Source organism: Zalophus californianus, chromosome 2, assembly GCF_009762305.2.
Source record: "Zalophus californianus isolate mZalCal1 chromosome 2, mZalCal1.pri.v2, whole genome shotgun sequence".
Lineage (NCBI taxonomy): Eukaryota > Metazoa > Chordata > Mammalia > Carnivora > Otariidae > Zalophus > Zalophus californianus.
Window position 1 is genome coordinate 177260407 of NC_045596.1, and position 12396 is coordinate 177272802.

At 40.7% G+C, this 12396-nt stretch overlaps 1 long non-coding RNA gene across 1 annotated transcript in view; it reads right to left on the reverse strand.

Annotated features, from left to right (window-relative positions):
- The window catches only part of LOC118356777, a 28997-nt gene extending 20248 nt beyond the window's left edge, over positions 1-8749 (reverse strand). The window contains exon 1 of the long non-coding RNA XR_004819932.1: positions 8638-8749. This is a non-coding gene — a long non-coding RNA (uncharacterized LOC118356777). The remainder of the gene's footprint in view (positions 1-8637) is intronic.
- Between the last annotated feature and the right edge of the window lie 3647 nt (positions 8750-12396).

A 12396-nucleotide genomic window follows, 5' to 3' on the forward strand; every position in this document is an offset into this window, starting at 1 on the left:
ATCTTTATATCATTTATGATAAATATTGCCAGACTCCAAGCAAGACTATGGTCATTTGGTTATGATGGACAATAGCAGCCTTTAACTGCAAACACATGTGAGTCTAGATCATGTGGAGAAACAGTGATGACCATCAGTCATCCTCACTTCCCACCTCCTCTTATGGCTCAGTTTGCTCAGGAAGACCGGCTGGGGTGATGAAGGGGATTTTTGAATGGGAGAAACTGGCCTTCCTAAATGTTTTATAATTTTCTTAAAATTTGTATAAATTGTTATTCCAACAATAGAATAGGACTGTACATGACACTTCACAATACAACGGAGAGAATAGTTTTATGCCACTTTTTGGTTCAAATTTTGTAAAAAAAATTACCATAATGATCTATAGGTTATAGTATGAATTTATAGATTTTTGCTAGTAAGTAGGTGTAAATGTTTATGCATTAAATAAAAAATATTTTACTAAAAAATAAGGCTAACTTAGAGCAGTCCAGTGTGAGATAATGAGCATCTGAACTAAGGAACAAGCAGGAGATAATGAAGAGATGTTGTAAAGGAATCTCCTGGACTTGGCAACTGAGAGGCCTTGGCAGGGAAGGAGGAATAAGGAGGGAATAATATAAAGTGAATACTGAGTTTTTAAGCCTGTGTGACTCAAAGAAAACCCCAGAGTTCATGTAGTTTTATGCGGAAAATCTATGAGTATGATTTAGACATACTGAATTTGACATAATGGGATGAAAGGAAAACCCTGACAGGCAGGGAACTGCACACCAAATCTGGCACCAGATATTTACTAGATATGAAGAACTGATAGGTCATTTCTTGATGGAACGGAACTCTGAGGACATCAGGGCATGGAGTGTACCTACATCAAGCCCTCAGTGGAGGGCAGACGCCACAAGGCACCCCCTCCACACACACATAGACACAGACACACATACACACACTTCTGTTCCAAAGACTAAAGAGCTATTATATTCACTATGCTTGGTTCTGCCTGTCCTCATTCATGAACAGCATGGTACAGTACTTGATGACATTCCTGGCAATTTAAGAATTCCTGATGGCTTCCATGAGGCCATTAGAAGTCATTCCACTGCCCTCTGTAACCTCTAGTTCCTTCCACCTTCTAGAAAGTCTTTGAAGCTTCCTCTGCCTGGTTTATTTTTAGGCTCCCATACTGGTATCCATTGATGCCTGGACTTGACCAAATTCAATTTTCAAAGGCCCTGCATTGTAGACATTGACCTGGTCATAGTGGGGAGTTGTGCATCTGTCTGCTCCAGGCCAGTCTTTCTGAATTCAGCATTGAGAGGGAAGGCCTGGGGAAGGGGCTCTGGGGGAAGGGGTGGTGCTTGCAGTGCTTGATGGGGATGACACATCTGCATGGGTAGCACTTAGAGTGATCTGTAATTAGCCTGACACATGCGAGAATGTCTTCCCCTGACCAGACTGTGCCTGTGAAATAATAGAGCTCTCTCTACTAAGGTCAAAGAGAGCCCAGGAAGCACATTCTAGCTGGTGCAGCCTTGGAAGGCAGAAGGAAGTGCCAGACGTCTGTGACCAGCAGATCTGAGGTGGAAAAGGGCCTTCAGAATAGCTCTGAGAACCCTTTAAAGCCCCCAAACAGGCTGCTGCTTCTTCTTTTTTTAAATCTAGTCAAATCGCAAAAGATTCTAAACAATGAGTCTTCTTTTGTAACATCGCAATAGTCAAATGAATATATCAGATATGCTATCCTTAAGGCTGGAGGACATTTGCCTCATGTTTTTAAAAATGCCATGTAGGCTGAACATTTCCTCTTCTTTGCTGTTATCAGCACATGGGAATTTAAACTCTCTCCCTGTCCCTCATTTAACAAATGATATTGTATATCAGGAGTAACAGAGATAAAATAAGTACAGAGTTTCAAAGAGTAGTTTTAAGGACTCTTATTGTATTTATCAACAAAGAAGGGCTTTTTTTTTTATACCTTGATGTGGGTAGTACATTTCCAGTGGGGTCCAAAGGAACAGGGATTTTTTTTTAATATAAAATACAACTGGAGATATTCCTCTTCCCTTCCCCTTTCCTTCCATTCTTGAATGATTCGGTCCCAAAGCCACTAAATTAGGTGTCAATGCAGAGGGACAAGAAGGGCAAGTAGCTCAGAATGCTGTGTCAAAGCTCATATAGAGAACAGGGTCACCTGATATTGTGATGGAGATTAAGCAGTGTGAGGAGGGCAGTCAGGTGGGGATGGGGAGCCTGGCATCAGAAGTTAAAGCATAGGGCGCCCGGTTAACTGACTGCCTTCGGCTCAGGTCATGATTCTGGAGTCTCAGGATCGAGTCCTGCATCAGGTTCCCTGCTCAGTGGGGAGCGTGCTTCTTCCTCTGACCCTACCCCCCGCCCCCATGCTCTATCTCTCTCAGATAAATAAACAAATAAATAAAATCTTTAAAAAAAAAGAAGTTAAAGCATAAGCAGGGTGAGAAAGGAGTCCCCCAAGGGCAAGGAGAACCTGGGATAGTGTGTCAGAGCCCAAGTAGGGAGAGGAAGCCGTCTGCAGTGATGGGAAAGGATTTGGCAGCAATGATGGAAATCGTGTACATACAGGGAGGTTGATCATATTTACAAATATTAAGAATAATGGGAGCCCATTTTCTCACTGCTGGAGAAGGGCATTACAAATACAGAAAGAAAGAAAAACAAAACGAACCTTGGGGTATTGGATTTGAATGATGGTCATCAGGATGAACTTAGAGTTTTGTGTATATATGTCCACTGGGAGGACCTGAGAACATGACACCCCAATAGCAACAAGCACCCCTAGCACCCAAAACTTGGCTTCTAGATACCGTTTTTCACTAAAATAAGCAAGGGCTGATTCCAAGACTAAGACAGGGCAAATACAAATTTAGTCTGAAATATCTTGTGCCAGAAAGCAAGGAAATGTTCCAACAATGACTGGGCATTAGAAAGACACAGAAGCCAGTTTCAATTGACTCCAACAGGCCTCATCAGAGACAATTTGAGCATTAAAATAGTGATATAACAGGTTATAACAAATTGAATAAACAATGAGTTCCTACTGATATAAACAGATGAATGAATACTTTGAGAATCTGAGGAGGAACAGAATATTTACATAGTTTCAAAGTATTACAGAGGGGAGGAGAGTTACTTTACAGTGGAGAAACCCGGCAGACCCAACAGAACGAATGCCGTTAGTAGTAGGACAAACTGAAATTGTGAAAGGATGAAATGAGAAAGCCATTGGATTACTTCCGTGTGATATTCCTGTCAAAGAGGCATAACTGGAATATAATCATGAGGAAATCTCACACAAACCTAAACTGAAGGAGATTCTAAATAACTGATATGTAATCAGTGTCAAGGTCATGAAAATCAAGGAGAGACTGAAGGAAACAAAAAGCAGCAGGACTACTAAACGCCCGGTGTGATTTGGACTGGACCCTTTCGCTGTAAAGGGCACTACTGGGGCAGCTGGAGAAACTTGGGGAGTCTGAAGATGAGATGGTAGTTCTGTATCAAGGTTAATTTCCTGAATTTGGTTATTGTATTTTAGTTACACAGGAGGATGTCTTTGTCTGCAGAGACACTAAGCTACCTAGCAATGATTTAGCACTAAGTCAGCAATTTTCCCTCAAATGGTTTAGGAGAAAAGATCTTTGTACTATATTTCTAACTTTTATATAAACAAGTTTTTCAAACAGCAACAAGAAGAGAGTGGAGAGTTAACTCAGCCAGAGGAAGTTGTCTTATGTTTATTTGTATCACACACACACACACACACACACACACACACACACACACACACACACATACACACACACGGGGAGTGGGGAGGGACTGAGGGAGGGAGACAGATTCATTAATTAGAATCACTTCGATTGTTGTGTTACTGGGAACACTTAAAAGCCATTTAATTACAAAATTCAGCCTTGGATCTTAAGGGAGCCAGTGATTTCTATGCACCTGCTTTGTTAGATGTCTTTAGAGAAATCAAAGTCCATATTAACATCTTTATTTCATTCCTTTTTTCTTTGACTTTAACTCATTGAAATAAAGAACTAAGAAACTTTTATATAGTGAAAATTAACAACAAATGTCCAATAATAAGAGATTACTGAACTAAGTGGATATATCAATACAATGAAATACTATGCAGCCATTAAAAATCATGTGTGGAACAAAATTTATTTCCACGGGCAACTGTACACCATACCACTAATGCAATGCAGCTATTTAAGAACAGTAGTTTAGCATGGTCCTTTACTTGACGGGTACGTACTAAAATATTTAAGTAGCTATCTGGACTGGTAGATTCTGGGTGAGTTTTAATTCCTTCTTTTTGCTTATTTGAGTTTTAATAAACATACATTAAAGTCAGTTATAATGAAGCATTTTGTAGGGTAATTTTGATCAATAATCAGTTGGATAAAGTGTGTATGTCCAAAGAAGTCATTTGTTGAACAAGCATTAAATGCCTATGGGGATCGGAGTATGTATACAAGATACGGAAAATAAGGCTTGTTCCTTTTCTCGATAAAACATGGCTTTTTGTTTTTTGGGTTTTTTTTTTTAAGATTTTATTTATTTGAGAGAGAGAGAATGAGAGAGAGAGCACATGAGAGGGCGGAGGGTCAGAGGGAGAAGCAGACTCCCTGCCGAGCAGGGAGCCCCACACAGGACTCAATCCAGGGACTCCAGGATCATGACCTGAGCCGAGGGCAGTCGCTTAACCAACTGAGCCACCCAGGCGCCCAAAACATCGCTTTTTGATTTGGGGATAGAATACATGTTACTTGCTCAAAAATGCTCAAAGTCTCCCACTGCCTGCAGCAGGATTTTCAAACTCCTTCTCTTAAAATTCATAGTACTCTAATTGCTAGAACAGCACTAACTGAATTACGATATGAGCCACATATGTAATACTAAATTTTTAAGTCAGATTGAAAGAGTGAATTAATTTTCTTAACTCAATATATTCAAAGTATCACTTCAAAATTTAACAAGCATAAAAGTTATTGAGACAGATTAGATTATTTTTTCACATGAAGGCTTTAAAATAAAAATGCTGTATATTTTACATTTATAGCACATTTCAGTTGTTCAGTGACCACACACAGCTACTGCATTGGGCAATCATCTCTAGACTCAAACTCTTGTCTCTAGCCCAACTCATAATCCACTTTTCCTCAAATATAGCAATATATTTTTTGCCATTACACATGCTGTGTTGCTCAAATTGAAATGCTTTCCTTTACTTATTAACTTCTAAAAATATCAGTTATACTTCAAAGAAAAGCTCTCCTGTCAACTCCTCCGGAAGACTTTCTTGATCCACTGGGGCAAATGTATCATTTTCTCCTCTGAGCCATAATTTTCACCTCTCTTTGATACATGTTTAATTCTGCCTGTATTAGAGTTAATTGCTTACATATCTTTCTCTTCAACCAGATCAGAGCTCTTGGTAGCAAGCACTATCTTATTCATATTTACTTATCACTCAATAAATACTTTGCACTAACTAGTGCTCAATAAAAGTTCAACAAACAGAACATGAGCTAAATCACCACCACCACCATCACCAACAAAAAGCAGATTAGGAGAAGGAGAAGATGCTTATAATTGAGGAACCAATTAAACTAAGCCCCAGGGCTGAGGAGTTGGAGGTGAGCGTGCACTTGCTGGCCAGGAGGATTCACCTCAGGGAAGGCTTCCTGAGCTCTAAGTTCACACAACTCCCTCCTTTCTTAGTCTTTTGTAAGTTTACAGGGAGTCTTGCACCAGTGTTTCTTTCTTCAGGTACCAACTTCTTTCCTTAGGGCAGAAGTTTAAATGTGTTAACATTTAAACACTGTGTTTTTCTCTATTGTCTAACAGAACAATTGAGCCAAGTCTAATCCTAACAGAATGAATGTGCCAGATGGAGCAACCTTGGCTTATAAACAAGCACTACCTACAAAGTATAATTTGTGAAACAGGTGATTTCCATGTCTCTCTGACTGACTTTAGGGCTCCAGGAAGAACAACCCTGGATTACCCACTGATGCCTGAGACATCTTTAACAAGACCAATGAATGCCCTTTTATTCTACAGCTAAAATGCATCTACCAAGGGGGGACATACATTCGTAGAGTGAAATTCACACTAAAATAGCTTTAAGGGAGAATCCATGTCATTGTATAGAAAAGAGTGCTGGGCTTGAAGTCTGAAGAGTTTTTTTTTTTAAGCTTTTATTTATTTGTGAGAGAGAGAGAGAGAAAGAGAGAGAGAAAGAGAGAGAGCGAGCAAGAGAGAGACAGCACAGCAGGGAGGGTGGCAGGCAGAGGCAGAGGGAGAAGCAGACTCCCCGCTGAGCAAGGAGCCCGACATGGGGCTCCATCCCAGGACCCTGGGATCATGACTTGAGCTGAAGGCAGATGCTTAACCACTGAGCCACCCAGGCATCCTGAAGTCTGAAGAGTTGTAAAAAGGATGTAAGAACACATTTTTCCTCATAGACAGGTCAACATACCATACTTTAGAACATCAGAATCTTGAAAACAACCACCCCAACCATCCAACAATAGGAGAATGGCTAATATGGATATCATGGAGAATGGAGAATAATATATTTTGAGGCCAAGCTCCCTGGGACAGGACCTAAAGGGTTACAGGAGCAGCCATCTAAAAGAAAGCCCTGCCCAGATCCGGGGAGCTGCAGAAGGAAGGGCCCAGCAATGCAAGAAACCCTCTTCAGAACTTCTGGGGCCAGTGAGCATGAAGCTTCTGGCCTCTGACAGTCAAGTGGGAACTCTAGCTGCTTTCACCTCCCTGCTTCCCGTTCCAATCCCAAAGGAGTCACACAGGGCAGTGAGCTAACTTACAACCAGGGGAAGGAGGGTGAGGTTTTGAAATAAAGATTGAAGTGTTAAATAATATATTGTACTAGATACTCTAATGTCTGAATCTTGCTTAAATTGATTATAGGATTTTTTTCTTTTCTTTTTTCTTTCTTTCTTTCTTCTTTCCTTCCTTCCTTCCTCCCTCCCTTCCTCTCTCTTCTTTCTTTCTTTCTTTCTTTCTTTCTTTCTTTCTTTCTTTCTTTCTTTCTTTCTTTCTTTCTTTCTTTCTTTTCCTTTCTTTCTTCTTTCTTTCTTTCTCTTTCTCTTCCTTCCTTCCTTCCTTCCTTCCTCTTTCTTTCTTTCTTTCTTTCTTTCTTTCTTTCTTCCTTCCTTCCTTCCTTCCTTCCTTCCTTCCTTTCTTTCTTTCTTTCTTTCTTTCTTTCTTTCTTTCTTTCTTTCTTTCTTTCTTTCTTTCTTTCTTTCTTCTTTCTTTCTTTCTTTCTTTCTTTCTTTCTTTTTTACGTAGGAGTGACTAGAAGAGTCATAGAACTGCCCATGTGTGCCTCAGAGTCAGGAGAGGGACCCACAATAAATAGAATCCATGTTAAGATATGAGGAAAAAACATAATGAAGCTGTTTTTGTAATCACACTTTATGAATCCTACTTGTTCAATTACGGATTGACCATTAAAAAACAGAAGCAGTCAAAACCCCTGGCATACTGGTGCTAATAATACATGTTTGAATAATTTAATGAATGAATCAATGATTTATGCTTCTTGACTCATTGAAACTCATTGAAAAATTCATTACTGGGGAAGGAAAATAAACTAAAAGAATCCAAGGATGAGCTATGAATGCATGAGAAACTGGTTTATGATTCAGAGAAGGTTGAGCTGATTTTAAACTCTTTCCGGTAATTTTATACCCACAGGTCCTCTATTGGGTGAGTAATTGCAAAGGAATATAGTTCTTGAAAGAAAAAAAAAATGCCCAGGGAATTTTTGATGTTAAGCATCCTATTTTTGCAAGGCCAGGATTGGAAGGTGCAAGACAGAGGCGCAGGGAGTAAACTTTCAGGAGGCTTCGTTCTCAAGGCGATCTTGCACTTGCACCACCTGAGCGACAGAGAATCAGAGTCCTGACTCTGGGGGGCTCAGGGGTCGTGGAGACAGGATGAAGAGAGGCTTACCCCAGGTCATGAGAAGCAGAATCAGTAAAAACCAAAGGTCTGAAAGAAACCAAAACAACAAAACGAAATGAAGGTTGAGGCAAAGAGTAGAAGGTTCGGCCAGAGGAACCCAATCTGCCGTCACTTGTAAGAGGTGAGCAAGTGTTTGAGGAATGCAAGACACAGCCAGAAAGAGCAGAGCCCTGTGGAAACAGGAGGAAGGCAGAAAGAGAAAAGCAAAGAGGGAGTGAGATGTTCTGCTCTGGCCCAGGGCCGTGCCTTGAGCAGGACTGAGACACCAGGCACTTCTCTCTATGGGAGGTGGTGACATTGCAATGGGACAAAGGAAAGCAAACAGACTCTTTAAGCCTTAATTTCCTCATCTGTAGACTACAAATATCTTCCTCACAGGGCTGTTAGAATTACAAAGGGTTATTGTTTCCAGCTTCTCTTTTTCGGAGGAGGATCCTATCCTGGGTAGCATGTGGGTCACGCAGAGTTGGGAGCTGTTTCTCTCATCTAGTATAGTTGCAGGAGGTCTCAGATCTCAGACACAGAAATGAGCTGGGTGTGTGGGTGTGAACGCGTGCACACGTGCGCACACACACTCAGCCATTTTAAACTCACCTTCTGATGCTAGCGTTTCTTTGCCTCCAGAACGTCTCTTCCCTCTCTCTCTTTCTCCCCTCTAAAAACTGTGGGCTGCTTCAGCACAGGAACCGTCTCTACTCCCAGCACCTACCACAAAGCAGGACACAAAGGAAATGCTTACTAAACACCCACAGAGTAAGTGTCTAGAAAGAAACCCATTTGAAGGCCTAACAGTCAAAACCTGAGGATTTCCCTTGAAGCACACATTTTGGTGTTTTCAGAAGTCATTGTGCTTTTTCCCCCACTCCTTTTTTTGGAAAATTGTCATCTCATTTCCCTAAGTAGGTTTAGAACTCAAAAGCTGGGTCACTGACTTCGAAATGTTACTGTAGTGTCTGAGGCCTGTTAAGACCTGTGAGAATCATGTGCCGGTGGGGAGAGCCTGGCTTTAGACCTTGAATCCTATATCATCATTTACTCACTATGGGACATGGAACACTTCACTCAATCCAGCTGCAGCTCTATCTGCTCTTCTTTAAAATGGGAACAATATGGGGCACCTGGGTGGCTCAGTCGGTTAAGTGGCTGCCTTCGGCTCAGGTCATGACCCCAGGGTCCTGGGTTCGAACCCTGCATCGGGCTCCCTGCTCTGCGGGGAGCGTGCTTCTCCCTCTCCCTCTGCCTGCTTCTCTGCCTACTTGTGCTCTCTATCTCTCTGTCAAATAAATAAATAAAATCTTTTAAAAAAATAAATAAATAAAATGGGAACAATATTTGCCACATCAGATGACTGAGGCAAAACTGAGGTCTGAGGTTTCTTTTTTTTTTTTTCCATTTACTTACTCATAGTGTTCATTGTGCCACTAATACATAAATTCTGTGAGGACAGAAAAGGTTGTAAATTTGACAAGAGGAGGTATCTTAGGACCAGCCCAATGGGAATTCTGCTTCTATCCTGAGTTCTTGCTTCCAGCCTGCACACAGATGACTGGCTCATATTGGATTCGAGGCACTGAGGGAGAGGAAACCCTTGACAGATTCTGAGGGCTCATTCAGTTCTTCCAGAATGGGGGTTCTTGAGGTATATTCCATAGACCCCCTTGTGGTACTGAAGACCCTTTCATGGGTTCACACCATCGAATCTGTTTTAATAATAATGCTCAGGCCCTATTTGCCTTTTACCATATTAGCATTTGTACTGATATAGGGCAAAAGCAATGGTGGGCAAAAAAAACTCCTAGTGCCTTAATACAAATCAAGACAGCAGAACAAACTACTCTTTTTCTTGACAGCCATACCTTCACAGCAAACATTTAAAAAATGAAATAAATTAGAAGTCCAGTATCACTGAAGAATGCCCTTTTTAATAAAGCCTTTTTAATAAAGCCATAAAAATCATTAATTTTAGAGTTCTTGTCTCTGAAGTATATATATTTTTAATATTCTGTGTGACACAAAAGGAAGTACCTAGAAGGCAGTGCTGTGGCACCCCTGAGGATGGAGGTTGTCCTGAGGGAAAGCACCTCTCTGATGGAGTTGTGAGCGGAACTGGTTGCTTTTTGGTGGAACACCATTTTTTGCTTGAAAAAAAAATGATAGGTAAACTATGGTTATTCAGACTTGGATATCTGGTAGACATGTTCTCAAAAATGAAAGAAGTGAAACGGTCACTTCAAGAAAAACTGATAGTGTTTGTTGTCAGTGAGAAAATTTGACCTTTCCGGTGAAAATGGAATTTTGGAAAATTTGAGCTGTCACCTTGAGTTTAACAGCATCCCAATTCTTAACACATTTTCTGAAGAGAGCAGAGTTGATATTGATAATTGTGACCTTTAGGTAGTGAATAATAAAATGTGCTACTATTAGGAATGCTACCATTGGCATAAGTCAGGAAACCAAGATTTTCAAATGACCAAAGCATTACAAAATCATGCATAAGAGATCCACTCAAAGTGTAAGACTTTTAAAAAGAGATTTATTTTTTTAAAAGATTTTATTTATTTATTTGAGAGAGAGAGAGCATGCATGAGCGGGGTTAGGGGACAGAGGGAGAGACAGAGAAGCATGCTCTCCGCTGAGCAGGAAGCCTGAGGAGGGTCTCGATTCCAGGACCCTGGGATCATGAACAGAACAGAAGGCAGACATTAACTGACTGAGCCACCCAGGCACCCTTAGAAAGAGATTTAAAATAAATGTAAAAGAGATTAAAAAGAGATTTTAATGCAACAGAGTATGGAAACTTCATCTATGTAGTTTCAGAGTCCACACTGCAACATTCTTCAAAGAATAGGACACAAAATTACCTGAAAAGTTTATTTAAATACTCCTCCCTTTTTAAACTACAGATCTGTGTGAGGCTGGATTTTCTTCATATACTTCAACCTCAACAACATACCATAACAGACTGAATGCAGAAGCAGATATGAGAATCCAGCTGTCTTCCCTTAAACCAAACATTAAAAAGACCTGCAAAAATGCATGATGCTACTCTTCTTTTTTTTTTTTTGCTTAGAGAATATACTCATTTTTCATAAAATGTTAACATGTAATGGATTGATTATTTTAACAATATTTTTAAAATTCTCTGTTTTAATTTCTAATGTGACAAATACTGATATATATAACTCATATAAACAAAATGATTTTTGGGTCCTCAATAATTTTTAAGAATGTACAGGGATACTGAGAACATAATGTTCACAAACTGCTATTCCAGAAGATGGGGTAATATGGTTGGGAAGAGAGAGCATGATCTTTGGAACATATTGCTGTTTTCTCGCTCTCTTGTTTAAGATTTTATTTATTTAGAAAGAGCTCCCGCATGAGCTGGGGGAGGGACAGAAGGCGAGGAAGAGGAAGAGAATCTCAAGCAGGCTCTGCATCACGTGTGGAGCCTGACTTGGGGCTTGATCTCGGGATCCTGAGATCATGACCTGAGCCGAATTCAAGAGTCAGACGCTCAACCAACTGAGCCACCCAGGCACCCCATATGTTTTTGTTTTTTAATTCTGGATTTTCCATTTAATAGCTGTTGGTTTTAGGCTAGTTATTGAACTTTTCTAACCCTTAGTTTCATCATGTCTTGAAATGGGGATAATTTTACTTACTTTCCATTTTCTTGAGATAAAGATTTACAAAAAAATTCTGAAGAAACCTAAAATTTACAAAGGCTGATTTCCTTCCTCCTTTTTCTTCCTTAGGCCTAAAGGTCAAAGTCCCTCAGTGAGTCCTTACTGCATATTCCAACAGACCTGGATCTTTAAGAACAGTCGACTCCATTAAGAGTGAGCCAAAGGCAAAGAAAACAAAAACCTCCATGGAGGAGCCCAAACCACGGAAGCATCTGCTCCCGAGAGCACTCACGGATGGTCTCTGAAGTCAATTTGGGAAATTGACCCCACCAGTCTTACCAGCTTCAGCCTGCCTTCTGATTGGGATGACTTATTGTCCTCGAATCTCTGTCCCATTTTGATCTGGTCCCTGACTTGCCCCCACTTGCCTTCTGGAAATGATGGGATCACTCCCACCCGCAGCAGCTTTGCCCACCCGTCCCACAATATGCCTGACCTATCAGTAATGAACATCCCATCCCTGTTGGAACCAGGGCTAGCCTACTCCAAATAGTACCCTCTGCTGAAAGTCATCCAGGTTGAGAGCTCTCTCTCTTCCTGTCTTTTGTTTCAAAATTGTATTTTAGTGCTGAGGAAGCAGGGCTTGTGCTGAATCTTTGCAGCTGTTCATTCATAGGAACAAAAGCAAAAGGCTTCCAGGCAAGGCTTCAGCCTCCATTCAGAA